Source organism: Erithacus rubecula (assembly GCF_903797595.1).
Source record: "Erithacus rubecula genome assembly, chromosome: 10".
NCBI classification, from domain to species: Eukaryota; Metazoa; Chordata; class Aves; order Passeriformes; family Muscicapidae; genus Erithacus; species Erithacus rubecula.
This window is the reverse complement of record NC_136662.1, coordinates 23,011,473-23,031,144: the sequence shown is the minus strand read 5'-3', so window position 1 is coordinate 23,031,144 and position 19,672 is coordinate 23,011,473.

The window sequence follows — 19,672 nt, the reverse complement described above, 5'->3', positions numbered from 1 at the left end:
TGCAAAGTTTTCTGTGTACATATATTTTTATTGTCTCCTTGCAATCTCTTTTTGGCTTTGACCTTTGAAGGACAGTAAAATGAATCTGTTTATAAGAGTGCTGAGCCAATGTGGAGACACCTGGGTTTTCTTGCCTCTTCTTTTTATTTTAGGGACTTTCAGCAAGTTGCTTAGTTTCCTTTGACCTTCCCTTCTTCCCTGGCTTAAACACTTGGGGAACTTAAGAAAAATGCACTGTAAGAGACTCAGTAGTACTGTAACTTGTGAATGAAAAATGAGAATTACTTAGAGATAAAAGATTATTAACATAGTGGGAATGTCTCCTGGAAACTTAGTGCAGGATATCAAACATACAGTATATTTTTAATGTTCATAAAATCAGATTTTTATTCTTGCAGAACTTTTAAATGGTTCCTAAGATTGATGAGTACTGGCTGCCTGTATATGGGGATGTGCCTGGAATTTATTTAAATTTCCTTGGAGATCATGTGACTTTCTTGAGACCAAAAGTCCCAAATCAAATATTTCTTGTGACAATCAGCACGTTTGCCATGCTGCATTTGTGACAGATGCAATCATGCAATTCTTTTGCTAAAGAGGAGCAGGGCAGAGCAGTGATATCACCCTCCAATTAAGGATGTGGGTAAGAGGCTGGGAAGGGCAGAGGACAGCCTGTCCTGCTCTTGGACAGGGTTTGCATAGCCTGGTGACACAATTATAAATGTCCCAACAGGTCTGCTGGGTTTGCTCACTGTAAACAAGTCTTGGGTGTCCTGTAAGCAGATCTGTCACTCTGGGAAGTGGAACGTGTCCCAGGAGCCACAGTAACAGCTCTGCTCACAGGGGACACTGAGGGGACAAGGAGCCAGTCCTGATGGGGGGAAGAGATAATTACTAGTGCTAAAGATGTGTCCTGGTTTGGAGGACAGGTGTCTGCCAATAAAGGCAGGAGCTTCTATTTGAAATGGAGAATATAAACCCACTCCCTCCAAATTATTATAATTTTGAAATCATGGGGCTCTCAGGCAAATATATGGGAATTAGGAATAACAGTTCTTTACTAGGAAAATTAAAATAGAAATACAGTATTACAAAGAATAATCCCAACCCTGCCAGAGTCAGAATCCAAGCTGACACCCGTCAGTCAGTCAGGGTGTTGGCAGCAGTCCCATTCAATGGTGGCTGCATCCTCCTGCAGGGGCAGATGTGGTTCAGCTGGAGCAGTGCTCCTGGAGAAGGTGCAGTTTCCTCTGAAGGTACAGGGATGATGTGGAAAGGTCTGGCTTTCCTCTGGAATCCAGTGGAAAGAAGGTACCTTGGTGTCCAAAATGTCAGTTTTTCTCTGGGTAGGAAAGGCTTGGCTGCTCCCCCTGGCTGGAGCATCTCCCAGTGGGATGATGGAATTTTATCAGTCATGCAGTGGGACTGAATGGGCCAGCAGCAGATGATATCTGCCTGGAGGGAGGATGGGCTGTGGAAAGATAAAGATGATTGCCCCAGCTGGTTTAAAGCTGGCCCATTAGCAGATAATATGTGCCAGGAGATCAGGGTCACTGCCCCACCCAGCTCAGCAGATGGGGACAGAATGCACATTGCTGGCACATCCTGTACTGCAACCCAAGACAAGATGCCAATTAGAACTCCAAATAAATTGTCTTCTGTGGCTGAGAGAAGCACCACTACTTACCAATACATGGGAAGCTGTGTGGACATCAACAGAGATTTCAAGCTCCTATTGAGACTGACATTTTATTCCTGGTGGAATTTGTTCATTTATTATTTCCCCAGCAGACATTTGGAGTACAGTCCCTGCTTATTCAGGAGCTTTCAGTGAGGTTTTAAAGTCAGTATTGATTAGGAACATGGAAGGTGGATTTTACTAAGAGGTGCTCTGAATAATTATTTCCTACCTGTGGTCAAACAAAACATTAAAGCAACACAATAATAAAATCTTCATATTAACTCAGTGCTTAATTACATTTTCTTCAAATGGTTGCTAAATGACAAAGAAATCTTTTCATGGACAAGGATTCATGGCTATTGCCTTGTTTTATTCAAACTTATCAATAACTGTCTTGTGGTCTGTTGCTTTCTGTGCAAAAATGATCTGGTACAAAATTCTGTGTTGCAAGGACCATTAACAGCCAATCATCCTATGGGTATTTAGTTAAAGAACATCTGAATTTTTCAGCTGGAAGCAGGGAATTGATTGGGAAGCCTTGTGAAATCTGGATGACTCCACTGGCTCTCTGTCAGTCAGCTCTGAGTTGATAAATCAAAGCTTTGCCAGCTCCAGTGTCTCATCAGGAGTGCCAGTGAGTGAGGGACGAGGCTGTTCTTTGTCAGAGCCTTGATGTATGTGTGTGGTAGGAATGAGAGGATGGCTTTGGACTTGCTAGGAATCAGAAATCCCCTCTGGAGAGCAAGATCCATCTGCTTTCCCAATCTCTGCCTGAGTTCTGTGCTTGGTTACGTGACTTCCCCTCAAGAACATTTCCTCTGAATAATATTCATAAATATTTCCAAGAAACCAACAAACTATTGTTTGGATTCTGTCTTTATTTTGTTCTTTTTCTTTTTCTTTTTTTTTTTTTTTTTCTGGATAGCTTTTCAGCAGGGAACATTACTGCTGGGGGTCTTTTCAGCAGGCTGAGGAGGGAGGGGTTATTGTTCTTGGTTTGGGCAGTTTGTTTGGATGGCTGTTGACTTTGTTGTTGTTTTTCCCCTCCATTTCTGACAGTCTGGGGAAGTAGGCAGTTCCTGTTTTGTTTTTTTGGCCGCTAGTGAATTATTTACACAGGCAGGCTTTTCTGGGGATGAGGTTTTCTTTGTGTTTTGCTGTTTGCTTCTATGGTCTGCTACATCTTGGGGCACTTTTTGTCATTGTCCAGCTTTTGTTGCCCTGAAATTCACTTTGCTCTTTGTAACTTCCAAGTGGCTCCTGTGGCTGGGAGCTTCTGTAGCTGTTCCTTGACAGCCTGAGTTACAACCTGCAGGTCCTTTTCCAGCTGCCAGGCTGCCCACTGCTCAGGGAGAGTGCAGGACCAGGAGCTGGACTTCAGTGATGCTTGTGGGTCCCTTCCAGCACTGGATGCCACTTTGTCTTTAGTCAGGCTGTGATGCAGTTTTTTCTGCAATTTTCCTGTATCCAGCTTGGGATGTTACTGTCTGGATGGGTGACAGCTAAAAGTGGGGGAAACTGCCAGGATCAGTGAGTCAGGGCAGTGGTTTGTGCTGTCTGGAGGATCTTACAAGGAGGGTTACTCAGGAATTCTCTGTCCTGCTCCTGCTTTGGGAAGGAGGCATCTGACTTTGAAGGAAGTGGTTTGGGAAGGATGAGCACTCCCAGGTCATCTAGGACTTCCATTGCAGCTATTTCTTGATTTCCAGGGTTAGGTAAACTTTTGCATTGCTCTACAGTACCCAAACAGCCCCTCTGAGGTTTTTTTTTCCCTCAAGTGCTGATCCCATAAGGCATTTTAAAAAAGCCAAACCAAACAAAAAACCCCACCCCCCAAAAATAAATCACAAACAAACAAACAAACAAAACCACACACACAAAAACCCAAAAAAACCCTAAAACCACAGACACAAAAACTCTGAACACACAAAAAGCACTCCAAATAATCCCAAACACATTTATTACTTTGCTTTACCACTCTACAGGTCACACTAGGTATTTTATCTGCCTGCCTTGGCCAATTCCCAAATTCCCAGAATGTGTTTTATCCCCAAGCCATCCCTTCAAATAGTTTTTTTCCTGTCTCTCTGCCTGCCCTTTTGAATGTAATTGGGCATCCCTACTGTAACAGGTCAGCTTTAAAAGATTCAACAACATTTCCAGCTGTTTGCACAAATGGCAAGAACTTGAATTTTCTGTATTTTTAGTTGAAGAAAATTAAAATTTGGAAGCTAAAATATTAGGTTGGGGTGGTTTTTTTCTCATTCCTTTAAACCCAAGCTGCTCTGAAGCTGTGTCATCAACTCTGTGCAAGGGCACAGTTCCCCACTGAGCCCTCCTGCCAGGCTGGAGCCTGTTTTGGAGAGGTGGCCATGGGTTCACAAGTGTCAGACCTGGGCCACCTTTCCCCCCTTTCCTGGGCTCCTCCCCTTACCCACACTGAAATCTCCCAGCTGGGAAGAAACTCTGACTTTTCATTCCTTTGGCTTTATCCATTCCCTTTTTCTGCAGCCCTAAAAAAGTAAAAATGAGCAGGCAGCTACTTCAACACCTTCATGAAAAGACATAGAAATATTAAAAGCTGATTTCACTCCTGTCTTGTTAAAGGGAAAGAAATAGCCTGTGGTATAAATAAATTAAAATTAAAAATAGGAGCAATTAGAGTGTCTCAAGAATGAAACAGGAGCTTGCTGTGAGGTAGAGCTGCTTTCCTTTTTGCCTGTGCTTCTAATTCCAAACTCTTTGACGTCGGGATCTAATCTTAACAGCTGATGCTCAACTTCTGGTTTTGTCACCCTGGTTAAATGTCATGGTGTAAACTCAGCTCTGCCTCAGACCTTTGCTGCCTGTCAGTGGTGTCAGGACAGCCACACCTGGAACCTCCTGCATGCTTTTGCATGGATCAGCTTCATTTTTTTGTGGACAAAGGAAAAAGATGCCTTTTGGGGTAAACCTGGGGCTCCTGCTCTCTCATGTGCTGCTTGGAAAAGCAATATTTGGTGCAAGCTGAGACCTCAGCATGACTGAAGATCAAACAGTCCCTGCAATGGCCCTATTTCAGAGAATCCTGCAATGGCTTGGCTTGGAAAGGACCTTAAAGATCATTTAGTTACTTTCCACTAGACCAAGTTGCTCAGAGCTACTTCAGTGGAGCTAATTGGTTTAGGGCAGACTGGGAGCCTCTGGAGCCCCAGCTGCAATTCTGCAGCATCCTTGGGGCTGTTTTGAGCTCTGAGACACTTCAATGAATGCAAATTCACTTTTGAAATGAATTCCCAATCCAGATACCCACCTGCACCCCAGCTGCTCCAGTGGCTGACCAGTGTTTGCCCACCACCATCTCTGTGTTGTGCTTTTCCAGCAGAGCTTGCCAACACAGGGTCACCACAAAGGAAATATTCCCATTAATCCTTCTCATGCCATGCTTCTGGAGCCAGCTGCTCCTCCTGCACCAGTCCATGTCCTGAGATGGACACATGCAGAAGTGACAGCAAATTGAGGTTTCAAGTCTCTGTGTTGCTCAGCATCTAATCCCTTGTGCCCACAGCTGCCTTCAGTAGAAAAACAGAATGCTTAAAAACCAGCACACTTTTTTTCCCTCCTGTCCATTCTTTTTGACATATCCTTAGCTGTATTTTTGGTCTGTTTTTGACATGTTGTTAGTAAAACCTAGAAGGTTAAAGGCTGGACAGGGAGGCAGTAGCAGCAAGGCTGTTTCAAGGATTTGGGATCAAAGCTCTGTGCAAGGCATGGAGGTGCCCCGAATTTTACAGGCACTGTCTCCCATCTGCAGTGAGGAATTACATGGGCACAAAGCAGCATTTGAGCTCCTGACACATCCCCTCCACAGCAGCCTTGAGCATGACAAAGAGCTGCTGTTACCAGACTGGTGTCTAGACACTATTGGCTTTTTGTCATTAGCTGTTGTACACTCAGATCCTTTCTAAGAATAACAGCATTTGATGTGTTCCTCAGGTACTTGGCTGTGTGTGGATGGCACTGGACATGTGCAGCACTCTGCCCACAATGAGTGGATGAACAGGACCTGCACAGCCTGGATCCCTCTCCACCTGGGAAAGCCTGTACTCACCTGGGAGCCGTGCAGATGGAGTGGAGTTTTACAGGGATTAGGCACTGGAGTGCTGCTGGCCTCACAAAGAGCTATTTCAGCATTCCTGTCCCCTGTGCTGCAGGCAAACTCATGCTGACTCAACCCTCTGAGCAGCCCTTGTGTCCCTGTCTGTTATCATCATCTCTCAGTTTTTGCTGTAGCATCTGTGTTTGTCCCCAGTGAGATGGCAATTTCATTGGGGGAGGGAGCACAACTCAAACAGAGTTTAATTACCCCAAACACCCTTTCCACTGCTCCCACAGAGAATTTGGCTCCTGTGGCTCCTGTTTGGATGAGCCATGGCTTGGGGACATGTGTCTGGGCTGGAGACAGTGCCTGCAGCAGTGCCAAGTTCTGAGCTTCTCCTCACTGCTGAGAGACCTGCAGGGATATCCTGCAGCCTCTTGGAAGGAGGAGAGGATGGTGGATGGGGAGGACACAGCTCCTGGCTCCAGCAGAGCTCAGGTGGGCTGTGAGCACCCCTGGACCAGGTGTGGGTGTTGCCAATGCCTTGGTGCAGCTCATTCTGTGCGCTGGGAACAAGCACAGCCTTGGTGCTCCTGCTCTCCCTGGCGTCCCTATTTCTGCTCACAGGGTGAGCATTGCCCCAGCAAACCCCAAGGCACCTCCCTGAGTGATCCTGCTGGGACAGAACCAGTCCAACCAGGACTTCTTGGCATGGCAGTGCTTCCTCCAGCCAGATCCCTTCTGACTTGAGCCCTGGCCCTTCTCTGCCCCTCCCAGTGACTTTGCTTACAGCCTTGGTGCTATCACAAGAGGCAGACTCTTGTCTAAATGCTTAGATGAAGTGTTTACATCTTCTCTTGTTTTGTTCTCTAGAGACTTATGCTTAACTGGCCATGCAGTGGGATGTTTTCCCTGCTGGATGTCAAAAGGCAATTGGGAAGAACTGGATTTTTTTTATTTAGGGCAGGGACCTGCCTCCTGCGTGGCGTCAGACCAGCAAGTATGGAAAAGCAGGATCCATCTGAGGTGTGAAAGAAGCCCAGAAACTGGGACCCAACCCTTGATGCTAACACCCATCTGCTTTTTACTAGCTGCCTCCTTTGTCTCCACTCAGCAGCCTGGGAAGTGCAGACCTGCCCCAAACACAGTTTCCACTCATGGTGTCACAATCCCCAGTTCTACTTGCTCCAAGAGCTTTCCCTAACTCTTTGCAATCCCCATGCTCTGCATGCTGCTCCTCCAGGCCTTTAGCTGAAAGCACAGCAACATCTCCTGGATCTGGATGGCTACTGCAGGTTCAGCTGTCAAAGTGCCACCATCAAATCCCAGAGTTCCCTCAATTGGAGAAACTCTGGGTTTTTCCCATCATGCAGGTGCCTCAGGGGTAGTGTGTGTCCTGCACACTTCCTCACCTTTCCCCCTTGCAATCTGCCTGTTTGTTGTTCAGATGTCCCTCAGGAAAGTTTATCAGACCTGATGAGGCAGACACCAGGCTGTGTGAGGCATTCTGAGGGAAACCAGGGAAAAGGAACTGGATTGGTGGCATCACTCTAAAGGAGACAGGAGGGGTGTCAACAAGAGGTGCCAAATCACTGGATTTTATTACCAAAGCAACTGGGGATGTGCACTGTGTGTATCCCTGGCCCAAGGATAAGAAAATTGGAAGAAGGAGACTACAAATGAGGTTCTCTGCATAGAAATAAGGCAAAGTGCTGACCATTTCTATAAGTAAGAGGCAAATGCAGAAGGGCAGTGGCTGGCACCTCAGAGGAAAGGCAGCAGCAGTGGGGGCAGGCAGGATTTGTGTCTCAAGAGCATCTTCCCTGTCTGCAGTGACCCCACATGCTGCTCTTCCCTCAGGGTACCCAACCTCCAGGGACAGATGCCAGCCCAAGCCCACCTGCAGCTTCCCTCCCTCTCCCTCCTGCATTAAAAGGTGGGAAATGCTGGAAGCAAACAGTTGCTCCCATGGCTTAGAGGAAACTGGAAAGAGAGAGAGGGTGGCCATGAATGCAGATTTCTTGTCTGGTGCCATGAAAAGGCACTGCTTGTACTACAACAAGCCCAGCAGCATCAGCAGCCAAATTATTTGTTTAATTATAACTGCTGTCCTTGATGCATCTTGACTTGCTAATTAGTATTTTAAGTGCTTGTGAAATAGTTTGGATGTATTCCTTCAGCTTCCTGACACGTCTCTGTTGCCATTGCTATTCCTTCCTCCTGCCTTGTGCCATCACCTAAGTAACATCATTTCTGCTTCCAGACAGGCTGAATTCTCTAAAGCAGGAGGGAAACACAAACTTCTTTGCTTATTCATGCACAGGGAGCTCTTATTTGCATGAGAAGAGATGAGGCTGTGGAGCAGCAGGCCCTAAAATCTGGGGAGAAGGGAATCTATGCTCCAGGCAGGGAATAATGAGGCACAAACGTGGATAAAGTGACTTTTTGTTGTTGTTGTTCTGTAGCATTTCTGGGTTTTTACATGTTTTCATGACTCAAGCCACTGCACTCAGCTGATCCATGGTGGGCTGGGAGCAGCACTGGCAGTCTCAGTGGTTTGCAGCAGGCAATTGCTCTGGTGACACATGCAGGAGGTGCAGGGGGATCCTGCATGACTGGATTCCAAAAACAGGCACGGGGTTCTGAATGGACACCAGGCCTGGGTCAGACTGCTAAACTGGGCTCAGCAGGGATGCTGGCATAGGTGCAGCCATAGGGCACTTTTTGGATCTGGACATAAGCAGATGAACTCTGAATCACCCTCACAGGGAACCTCAAATGATGATATTTAATTTTTTTTTTTCACATAGTATCTGGCAGCTGTACAAAGGACCAAAATCCCTTATTTCACAGATTTCCTTTTAGTTTTTGAAATGTTTCTTTCTGTAAGAATGAAGATAGGAGCTATTAAAAACCACTTTCAGCAGTTCTGAAAGCACACAGTCATGCCAGCTGCTATTTATGAATGATGCTTGGGAGGTTCTGTCAATGGAAGAGCAAACAGATTTTTGTACGTGCACGATTCTGGATATTTAGCACACAGAGGCACTTCCCAAATGTTTTGTGAGAACAAAAAGCCCCTTCCCTGGCTGTTTACAGATGACTTGCAAAGAATAAGTGAGAGGTTCAAGCGTGGCTGAACCAAGCAGCTGCTGAGAATTCACATAAATGGTTTCCAGCCCTGCTCTGCCACAAGCTCTGGGGGATGCAGCAAAGAGACACATTGCAGGGTAATGCTGTCCATCACATCAGGGATTACAAACCTTGTCTCATTTCCATTCTCCCCATCTCCCCTTTGGAAGTTTATTCTTTAAGAGTTATCACTGCTGAAAGCTTTTCAGTGCTCAGGTTCCAGCCATGATCTCATGGGCTTTGATGAGCTTTTTGGAGCTGAAAGAACAAGGAGCTTTGAGCCTGTGTGAACAAGGAAATGCAGACAATCCCTTGCACCTGGATGCCATGTGCCCTGGATATGATGAAAAATGCACACATCATCACCTCTGGTTTCCCCAGCGTTGATTCTGAACCTGTGTGGTTTCAGTGGGGCAAAGCCTGGCTTTCCAAATTTCCAAGGCTCCCCTGTGTATCGTTTGTAGAGATGAAGTGCTGAGATGAAGAGCACAGGATTTCTTTCAAAGCCAAGGTGGCCTCCAATTCCTGTGCTGCCAATGTCTGCATCCACAAAAAGCTGAAAATAAGGTCACCTGTAAGGTATCCTCTGCATCCCCCATCACCAGAGCTAGTAAGATAATTTCCCAATAGGCCATTCAAGGCCATAAAAATAGGTTTTAAGTCACAGAAACATTTTGTTTCACTATAAGCAGTGGGGTTTTGTAAGCTTCTTTTACTTCCCCTTGTTTGTTCATGAATTGGGAGTCTCTCACATCCCATACAGAGGCTGTTTAGGACATTTCTTTCTTTGTAGGTGAGGTTACTGTGCCTGCAGGACTTCTTGGCTCAGACTTTACAGGAGGCAAACTGAGTCCTCAAAGGCTATTTAAACCAAAACATGATCAAAGTAAAATTGCACCTCTTAGGAAGATGTTTCTGCACAGCTGGTACAGAGCAGGAGGAAGCCCTCAGTGGTGCCACAGAGTTTTACAGGGCTTGTTAGACTGGACCTTCCACTCTGCTGTGCTTGAAACTTGTGCAGAGAATGTCTTCCCACCTCTGAAATACAGGATTCAGCCAGGGCATCCTGAGGAGAGGGTGAATAAGCAGGGACTGCTTTGTCTAACACATCCTCATGCTTTGTTCTAGAACATGGAATAAATATCTTCACTGCCAGATGCAGCATATCCTTCAATTTTTCATGGTGGTTTGCTCTGAAGTGTCATACTTCCTACTGGAATATTTACTGGAAAAAGGAAAGGATGAATGGAGTTTGTGCTCCACAGCCCTGACATAACAAGGGAATGGAATAACAAAAATCTTAAATTTCCATCCTTTCTGCAAGGGGCAGTAAGATGGCTCACTCTCATCAGCTACTACCTTCACTCATTAATTTCTTAGGCTACAGAATTTGATTGAATTTGGTCTAATCTGATGTCTCTTGGGTGGGAATGGGTGTCACATGAACCTCTGTCCTGCACAGAACAGGGACATCTTAGGGACATATTCAAAGCAGGTGTTGCTCTGGGGGTTGTGGGAAGCTTTGGGAATGTGTCTCTTTTTGGTCCCCAGACACAGTAAGTGCCCAAGAATGAGGTTGTTATGAAAGCTCTCAGAAACTTGAGTCAAGGTAAGCCACACTCCAGACTGAAAGGTCATGGGTGCACAGACCCTTTTAGGCTGGAAAAGACCTCTAAGATCAACTCAAACTGTTCCCTCAGCACTGCCAAGGCCACCACTGGCCCATGTCCCCAAGTGCCACTTCTACACAGCTTTTAGATCCCTCTAGGGATGGGGACTCCACCACTGCCCTTTCCATGAAGAAATTTCCCCCATATCCCATCTGAACAGCTGGAAGCTGTTTCCTCTTCTCCTGTTGCTGTTCCCTGGGTGCAGAGCCTGACCCTCCCAGCTGTCCCCTCCTGTCAGGGAGCTGTGCAGAGCCCCCCTGAGCCCCCTTTTCTCCAGGCTGAGCCCCTCTCCCAGCTCCATCAGCTGCTCCTCATGAGACTTGTGCTCAGGGGTGGTAAAAAAGCCTTGGGACTTGTTAGGAGCTTCAGCTCCCCTGTGGGTAGAACCAGCTGGGCAGGTGGGTGCACAAAATATCGTTGGCTGAAATATTTTGTGGACTTTTTTGTAATTCAGTACCTGTAAAAGGAGGAGTTGTGAGCTGAAGGTGCTGCCTGGTTGGTGTGCACAGGTGCCTGTTCCATTTTTTGGAGCAAACACTATTTTGTCCCTCCATCTCTAGGGAGCTGTGCCCCACACACAGCAGCTCGTGTCACTGCCAGGAGCAGGGGCTGTGGGCAGACACCTGCAAGAGGATACACATTCCTTTGGGATTGTGGAGCTGACAGAGAATGCCTGGGACAGGCTTCACTCAATCCTGCTCACAGGCTGGACACTCTGTCACCCTCTCTTCAGAGCAAAAGACTGATGGCCCAAGTGCATGATGATGAGTGAATGGAGACCTGGGGGACTGGGAGGTCAAGTGTTTGACAGCACTGGACTGCTTCCCTGCTGCTCTGACAGCTTCCCTGCCAGGCCTTGTCACACAGTCACTTCTGAGACTGAGGGGTGACAAAAAGGATTAGCTTATCCGAGCTGATGGCATTGGAAACAAACATCTTTCATCTGCTTTCATTCCATCCTGGAGCTGCTCCAGCCCCACGGCTGCCAGGGGCTGTCGGGAGCCACACGCTTCCTGCTGCTTCCTCCTGCTCAGGGAGCTCCCAGGAATGGCATCCCAGAGCTGAGGAGCTCTCATCCCACTGGGATCACCCCCAACACTGGGGGCCTTGGAGCTCATACAGTGTGCAGCTAGAGATAAGCAGCTCCAGTGCCTTAGTGCACCACAGTGCCTGGGTCAGCAGAGCATGCCCAGGCTGCTGGAAGGTGCTCTAAGGGCCTGAAACACTATTGGATTAACACATGCTGCCTCTAAAGTCAGTAGGAGCTGGCTTGTTGTACTATTACCTTTTTCTTCTATTCATCTTGGATGAACCCTAAAAAATTTGTTTATTTGCATATTTATTGTAAGATCAGAGCAGATCCACTGCTCAGAAGCAGACAGATTTATGGAGGAGAGTGTTGAGGAGTAGATTTCTTCTGCTCTAGCAGGGATTTGGGATCAGGACTTTTGCTGAGCACCTGAGAGGAGGGTGTCAGTGGAAAGAGTAACCCTGCAAGTATTTGTGCTCACTGCCTGCAAGGTGTCAGCACAGCAGAGCCATAAGTGACCCAGGGAAGGACCAGCACCAGCCACATCTGCCAAGGGCTCACCCCACCCCAAGCTGACTGCATCAGTCATCAGTTTGTTGTAAAGCAATCTCTGTTTATTAATATAATTTTAAATGCAAATTAAGACCCAAATCCACCTACAAAGATGAGCCCCCAATTATAAGACAAGCTAGTCTAAAATGAAATCATCAGGTGAGGTGCCACCTTAGTGCCACCAAAGGACACAGGAGATGCATTTCAACCCACTTGAACAATCAGGCTTGCTCCAGCACCAACAGTAATAGTCACTTTTCCAGACAGAATTGACATTATAAATGAATTGTTGGTTAATTTGCTGCTTTGTTAACACCATTGATTCTACAGCTACATCCTTAAGCAGCAGTGCCTGAATATAAACTACCCAGCAGCAAAATTATAACTGCATTTGGATGCAGAGCACAACCTTCTTTTAACCAGACTTTCAATCCCATCCAGAGTTTCGAGGTTGCTCATGCAAAATTAGCTTGTCTGCCTGAGTGAGCGTGCAAGGGCTGCTCCTCAGCAGCTGGGAAGCACCTCAGGAATATCTGTCTTTCCAGAGACATCCAAACCCCCTCCCAGGGAGCTGCTTGTGGAGCTCAGAGCCTTGTGAAGGAGCCCAAGAGTTGGCCCATCTCCCATCAGCAGTGCTGGGTGAGACCCTGCCCCTGCTCCAGCCAGAGCCAGAACACGGATTTGCTGCCTTAAGGTCATCCAGCAGATTTCCAGCTGGTCCAGCATTTTGAGGCCATTAAATAGCATGAGTGTCAGCACTCACAGGGACAGGACCACACAGGTGAGCCATGAAGATGCTGGTCCTCTGGAATTCCATCTCTTGTGGAAAAGCTGTGTGCTGGAAGTCTAGTGGGAAGTGTCCCTGCCCATGGTAGGGCAGGTAGAAATGGATCATCTTTGAGGTCCCTTCCAGCCTAAAACTTCCTAGGATCCTGAGATTCTTTTCAAAGCTCCCTTCCAAAATTTGGCACTATATTTGATTATAACTTATGTGTTTCCCACCCCAGCCTTCTGGGAATGTGTCCTGCTCCTAAGCAGGTGTTGTAAGGAAAGCTTCAAGGCAAAAAACTGAGAAAAAGAGGGAAAAAAGTCCCTCACAGGGGGAGCAGCCATGAATAAAAAAGGACCATGACCAGTAAAAGTAATGGTGAGAAGCAAGCCAGAAGCCCTTGTGATGCAGCTGCTGGAGCAGAAAGCAGAGCCACAACAGAACAGTGGGATATTTTTCCTTAAAGAGGTTGTATTGCTCTCCATGGGAGTACAGAAAGACCTTTGCTCACCTTGCTGTGACAAGTTATAAATAGAGGTTAAAAATATTATTAAACCTGACCACTAGTGTCCACCTGAGGAATAAAAAAACCTTTAAACCCAAATTATTTGATGTAAGTAGGACAGTCCAACCTTTATTCTTTGCTGGGAGCTTGGTTAAATAAATGCTTTTCTCTCAGTGAAAAAATTAACTTCTCAGTAAAATCTGTCAGAAAAAACTTGCAGTGGACAAGGCATTGATAGGCCAATAGTGACACATCCCCAGACATTCAAAAACACTTTTTTTCCCTTATCAAATCTGCTTTTGAGATAAATAGCTCCTCTCTCTCTCACCTACATCTGTGTGTTTTTACACACACCCCCACACGATATGTATATATGAATACATAACTATTTATTCCCAAAACTTACAGCAGCTTTTAAACCATGTGATGAGATGTAAATACTCATCTCACAGGCTCATACCCATGCCTGAAATATCAGGTGTGCTCCCACCTGGTTTGGAGCTGGCTCTGGACCCATCAGATGGCAAGTGAGGGATATAGATTCTGATCCTGCACATCTCCAAGTCACTCCAGCTAAACCACGTTTCCTTGGCAGCTGAGAAGTGGGATAATAAGATTTCTACTCCAAAGATACGTGCCCAGAGCACCAGGCCTTTAATTATGCAAAGGAGCCAGCTTCCTCCTGCCTTTTCAGATAAGTGGTTTCACCGAGAGATTACAGCGAGCAGAATTTGGCACCTGGCTCTGCTGGCAAGAAGGAGCTTTTGTTCTCTGCCCATGCAGTCCCCTGCCATGGAAATTTGTGCTTATCCCAGGATCCACCCCAGTGGATCCAGTTGTCACATCAGCAGATTAGTGCCTACAAAAGAGCAGCAGCCCTGGGCAGACATTCAGCATCTCCCAGACCTGAGCTGAGTGGTGCTGATGCTCATTTGTCCTCTTTGTCCCACATGGGAAAAACTGGCTCAAGCCCCATTCTGCTCCAGTCCCTCTGGCCTGGGAGATGGAAAGGGAGCAAGCAAACCCTGCTCCTGCTGAGCTGGGTGTTGCTGGGGGCTGTTTTACTGCAGAACAACCTGGTTCTGTGTGTGCCAGTGATACCTGGCCATGGCAAATTGCAGAAACCAGCAGAAATTCAGCAAATCCCTCTAATGCCAGCTTGGCAGCCTTGAAACATCTTTCACTGTCTGATAAGTAGACACAAAACCAGCCTTGTTTTCCTCTTCTGCAGTCCTGTGGTGGCTGGTTGCAGCAGGACACCTCACCCAGACAGAGGCAGGACAGGGCTGACTCCTGACTGGGGCTGCTCCTGCTCCCAAACAATTTAATATCCAGAAATTAGCCGAAATCAGACCTGTAAAAAGTGTCCTGTAAGTTCCTATGGACACAGTGAATTTCTAAACTAGCATGAAATGTGCAGAATATGCCTTGGGAGCTTTGGGAGAAGCAAACCCTGGTGGTAGAAACTTGGGTGGAGGCTTTGGAAATTGCCTTGGTGTTGGGTTAATGCTTCTAATTGAAGTGAAAACTAAAGCTAATACAGACTTCAAGGGGAAGGGGTACCCCAAGGGTAAATCTTGGAGATAATTGGGATACTTTCTCTATATTTCAATGTTTACAGAGAGGAAAGACTTCATAGCTGCCTATTTACAGTGACTGTACAGAGTGAGAGTGACATCTGAAGAAACATATAGCACTCTTCTCCAAAGAGAAAATTGGATCAAGACAAAAATGACCTAAATAAACATTGGAAGATCATAGGAAAGTGTTACTTGGAGGCAGAGAAAAGGAATATATACATGCAGATAAGTGTTGGGTATTGTTCTTTGGAGAATTACAGTGCATCAAAGGAGCCTGGTATCAGCCCTGGAATAACATCAGAAGAAATGTTGTCTGAGGAGAAGCAGAAGGGCTGAAAGAAGTTTGTCTGGGCAGAGGAAGGTACAATGGACTCCCCAGTTTTAAATACTGAGGTGGTTTCTGGCTTTTCCATGTATTGCTCACTGAGGCTGAGAAAGAACAACTTCTCCCAGCTCAGAGGCTTGTGAATAATTGGGAGGTGGACAAGCAGAATTTGTCTGGGGTCCAGGAAACAACAATAACTTATTGGGTCAGTTTATACAATAAATACTATAATTTATGGGCTCAGTTTTCTATTATAAGCACAGAATAAAGTAACTACACTTGTATCTGCTCTATCCCCATATTAGAACCATTCAGCAGTGTCATAAACCCAGAGTATAATTTGGGAAGGGAAAAAGCATCAAAGCAAATGAGAGATGGAATTCAGGAATGCTTCAAGCGTGGGTACACCATGGAGCACTGACCTCAGAGTGCAATTGGAAAGGATATCATGACACATCAGTTTGGAAGCAGAATATACAGTTTATTGCAAAGAAGAAGGAAAAATCCAGGGCAGAATTTGCTCACTCCCATTTTTCACTGCAGGTAAATCAGATTACAAGAATGTGCAGCTTCTGAAATGATTGTAAACTCAACAAGCAAACTGTGCACCTCCCCATGTGAAAACAGCATAAAAACTAAACACAGCAGAGAGCTGGGTTAAGGGGCTCATCTTCAGCATCCTGTGTGTGTGGATGAATTGACACTGCCAGGCACAAAGAACAAATGAGCTTTTGAAAACAGACCTGTGTGCTCAGATCCAGCTGGGTGGCTTCTGCCCTCTGGTTTGTCTGGGTGATAATGAGGGTCAGGTGGTGGCTTGTCACTGTGTGCTGTCCCCATCAGCCCAGGAGGGTTTGGAGTAGTCACTGAGCTGTATTTTTAGTTAGGTTCAAAGTGTTTGGGTGACAATGGATTTTGGGTGGCCCAGTGTAGGTGGTTGGCCTCTTTTTGTGCAATTGTAGGTGCTGCATGGCAAACCCAAGTCACCAACTCAAAGTCTCCCCCTCTTTCTTCAATTCCATGGCTTATCTAATATTTAGGAATATTTAGGAATACCTCTGACTGTGGGGGACAGTGCCAGCCTAGAAGAACAGGTTTAGCTGAGATGCTCTTTCAGAAAGCTGCTGCTTGTTGAGCACTGAGAAAGGGAAACCTTCAGCACTAATGAGAGGCTCTCCTGGGTACTCTGCCCACCTGGCCAGAGCCCACTGACCACAAGCTCAAAGACTTTTGAGGTTATTCTCAGGCCAAGGAGATGCTGCATTAGAGAGAAACCCCACAAGGACCCCACTGGACCACAGAAAGAGTGTTCTGAACATCAGTTTTCCCCCTTTCCTCTCTTGGCTTTGTGGGACCCTCACAGGGTCTGGGTCCATCCTGATACCAGTCACAGCAAAGCCTTTGAAAAGCCTTGCATGAAAGACATGGAGCCCAGCTCTCCATCCCAGGAGCACCAGGTGTCAGGAGCTGTGCTGAGCCCTGGGACTTGTAGCTGTCTTAACACTGCTTAATGCACAGGGTTTATTTCTGAGATGAAACTAAAATAATGAGGTGCAGGGCTTTATCATTGTGATGAGTTTATTTCCAAGTGGACCTGAGGACCCTCAGGACCATGCTTCATCCCTGCATTCTCCTCCTTAAATGCCAGTTTAGCCTCCTAAAGTGAAGTTTTCTTCAAGGTGTGAAGACTTCATGGTTTAGCTATTGCTTCCACAGCAGGTTGAACCAGTGAAGGGCAGTATAATTGCTAGGCATGAGCAATTAAATTAAATCAAATTAAAAAGTTAAGCTCTCAATATCTGAAACTGAACACTGGAAATTAGTAGACACAATCTTAATCTCTGTTCCTCAGATCTCTGGCTGCAAAAGGAGGCAGCATCACTCCTGTCTAATTTCCCCATCTAATTACACAGGATTACAGAGCTCACTAATATTTATGCTTTGTTTGAGATCCTGGTCAAACACCCCAAAGGCAGGACTTCTGTATTCAGTGTCATGTCCAGACACCCTTTGATTAATAACTTATAAAGTAACATGCTAATGAGAAGGAGAAGAAAGACTTTTAAGTGATCCCACATTTACCAAGTGGAAAAATAAGCACTGAAATCTATAACAAAGGACTTTTCAACACTTATCCACAAGAAGATCAAGACCAGGATGACAAGAAGACCAAGTTCAGGATGCACAGCCTGTATTCTGGGATCTCCTAGTGCCAGGCTTTGCAACCCTGACACTTCCCATAACAGACCCAAACTCCCTCTTGTACTGTGACACCAAACCCAAGCAAGGAGAACCTTTCTTGAGGAGACATCCCTGCTCCTTACAGCCACCACAGTTGTATCAGGGGAGGTTCAGATTGGATATTAGGAAAAATTCCTTCATTCCTTCAAAGATTTTCAGTTTAAAGCCCAAGCTGCCCTACATTGCCATCAGGATGTTCCTTTCACAGTTCTAAAAAGCCAACATTTTGTGAAATTTTTCTTTGACACGTGCCCACAAAATTCATGTCCCTGAAGTACTCTAGAGATATCCTTCCTCTGTCCCAGCTCTCCTTCTATCATCCCACTAGAACAAAATAATTCAACCCAGTAACAAATGTTGGAGAGACCAGTCCCTGCAGGCTCACAATAACAGGAAGAAAAAAGCTTAGCTAATTATTCTCTTCCTTTCCTCACACAGGCTTTTTGTGAGGCTCCAGCAATTAGAGATGCTGCTGGGGAACAAGATAGATGGAAATTACTCTGACTTGGGGAAATTACCACCCAGAGGTTTTTGATATTTTTGTGCTGCTATGTAAATTCCCTTTGCTCTGCTAGAGCTCTTCTAACCAAATGCATTACTTCAACACATTTCCATGGCTGAGTTTAAAAAGACACTCTTTAAAACTGTTTCCAGCCAGCTCTGATCCCAGCCTGTATTTCTCATGGTAATCTTGAAACCAAATTCCCAGATGCAAGTAGTCTACTGACCCTTTTTCTCAGCTCTCCCAGCAAACCTTTGCCATTCACTTAGAGCTTCAACAGGAAATTCAAGAGGGGAAATCACTCACTTGATTTACCTGAGAGGTTCTAGATTTGTCTTCACCACCAATTAGAACACAAACTACACCAGACCCAGATCAACCCTTGGACAAGTCCATGAGTAACCTCCTTCCACTCTGATGCTTCCCTTGGTATCTATGACTCATTATTTCTCTCCTAAGCACTTCCTCATCTATCACACTCTCTCGGTTCTAAACCCATTTTGCCCATAATTAGAATCACTCTGTTTGGATAATTTCAATTTACCATTACCTTGGTCAGGGCACCATCTTTTTCTAGGCATGATTATAAATGCCTGACTAGCAGCAACCTGCCTCTCAGGAAAATAAGGGGTGTATTTTAAATGCTGGACTCCAAGTGATTTAATACACTTCTTCTATTTCCAATTTTGATTTTTTTTTCAGTAAATCAGATTTTCCTGGGAGAACAGCCAATTTCTTTTGTCACTCTACAATTTCCTGTAGAATGTAATATATTTTTAAGCCCAGCAAGTATTTCTCATCTCTCTCGGCCACTTGTTTTGTACAATACTGTATTATTTATGTCATCCTATGTTCTTTTATAGTGAATATGATCTTTTATGGCTGGTTTCAAACTGCAGTTTTCCCTCTGGATATTTACTCTAGGCTTTCAAAATGTGCACAGCTGAAGCTAAGAGAGCTGCAAGGCTCTGGGCAGGAGGTGGGTGGGCAGCTGGCATTACCATCCTGCTTGGTCATCTCATAACACAGAGGATATAATTTTATATTATATGAGGGGGAATTAAATGGGAGCAGGTGAGGAGTTGGGTAGATCTCGAGAAGCCTGATAAGCTATAAGATACTGCAGTGTCTAAGGCTTGCAGGCAGCAGTGCTGGATGGCTAAAAGACTCTTTTGTCGGGTTTTGCTGGGACTTTGGGCAAATCTTGCTTCACACCCTGCCAAGCTCTGGGTTGAAAAAATCTGCTGTGAAGGATCCAGATAGTCAGGAGGGACTGAAACATCCCAAAATCTTGGGTTTCTGCTAACAGATGGCAAAGTGGGCAACAACTGGTGTATCCATACCCCTGCAGATCTGCATTCCTGCAGCCTCCACACAAGCTGCTGCTCCATAGAATCATCCTCACAGAATCCCAGAATGGTTTGGGCTGGAAGGGACACTAAGGCTCACCCAGTGCCACTCCCTGCCACGGGCAGGGACACCTTCCACTAGCCCAGGTTGCTCCAAGCCCCATCCAGCCTGGCCTTGGACACTTCCAGGGATCCAGGGGCAGCCACAGCTTCTCTGGGCACCCTGTGCCAGGGCCTCCCCACCCTCACAGGGAACAA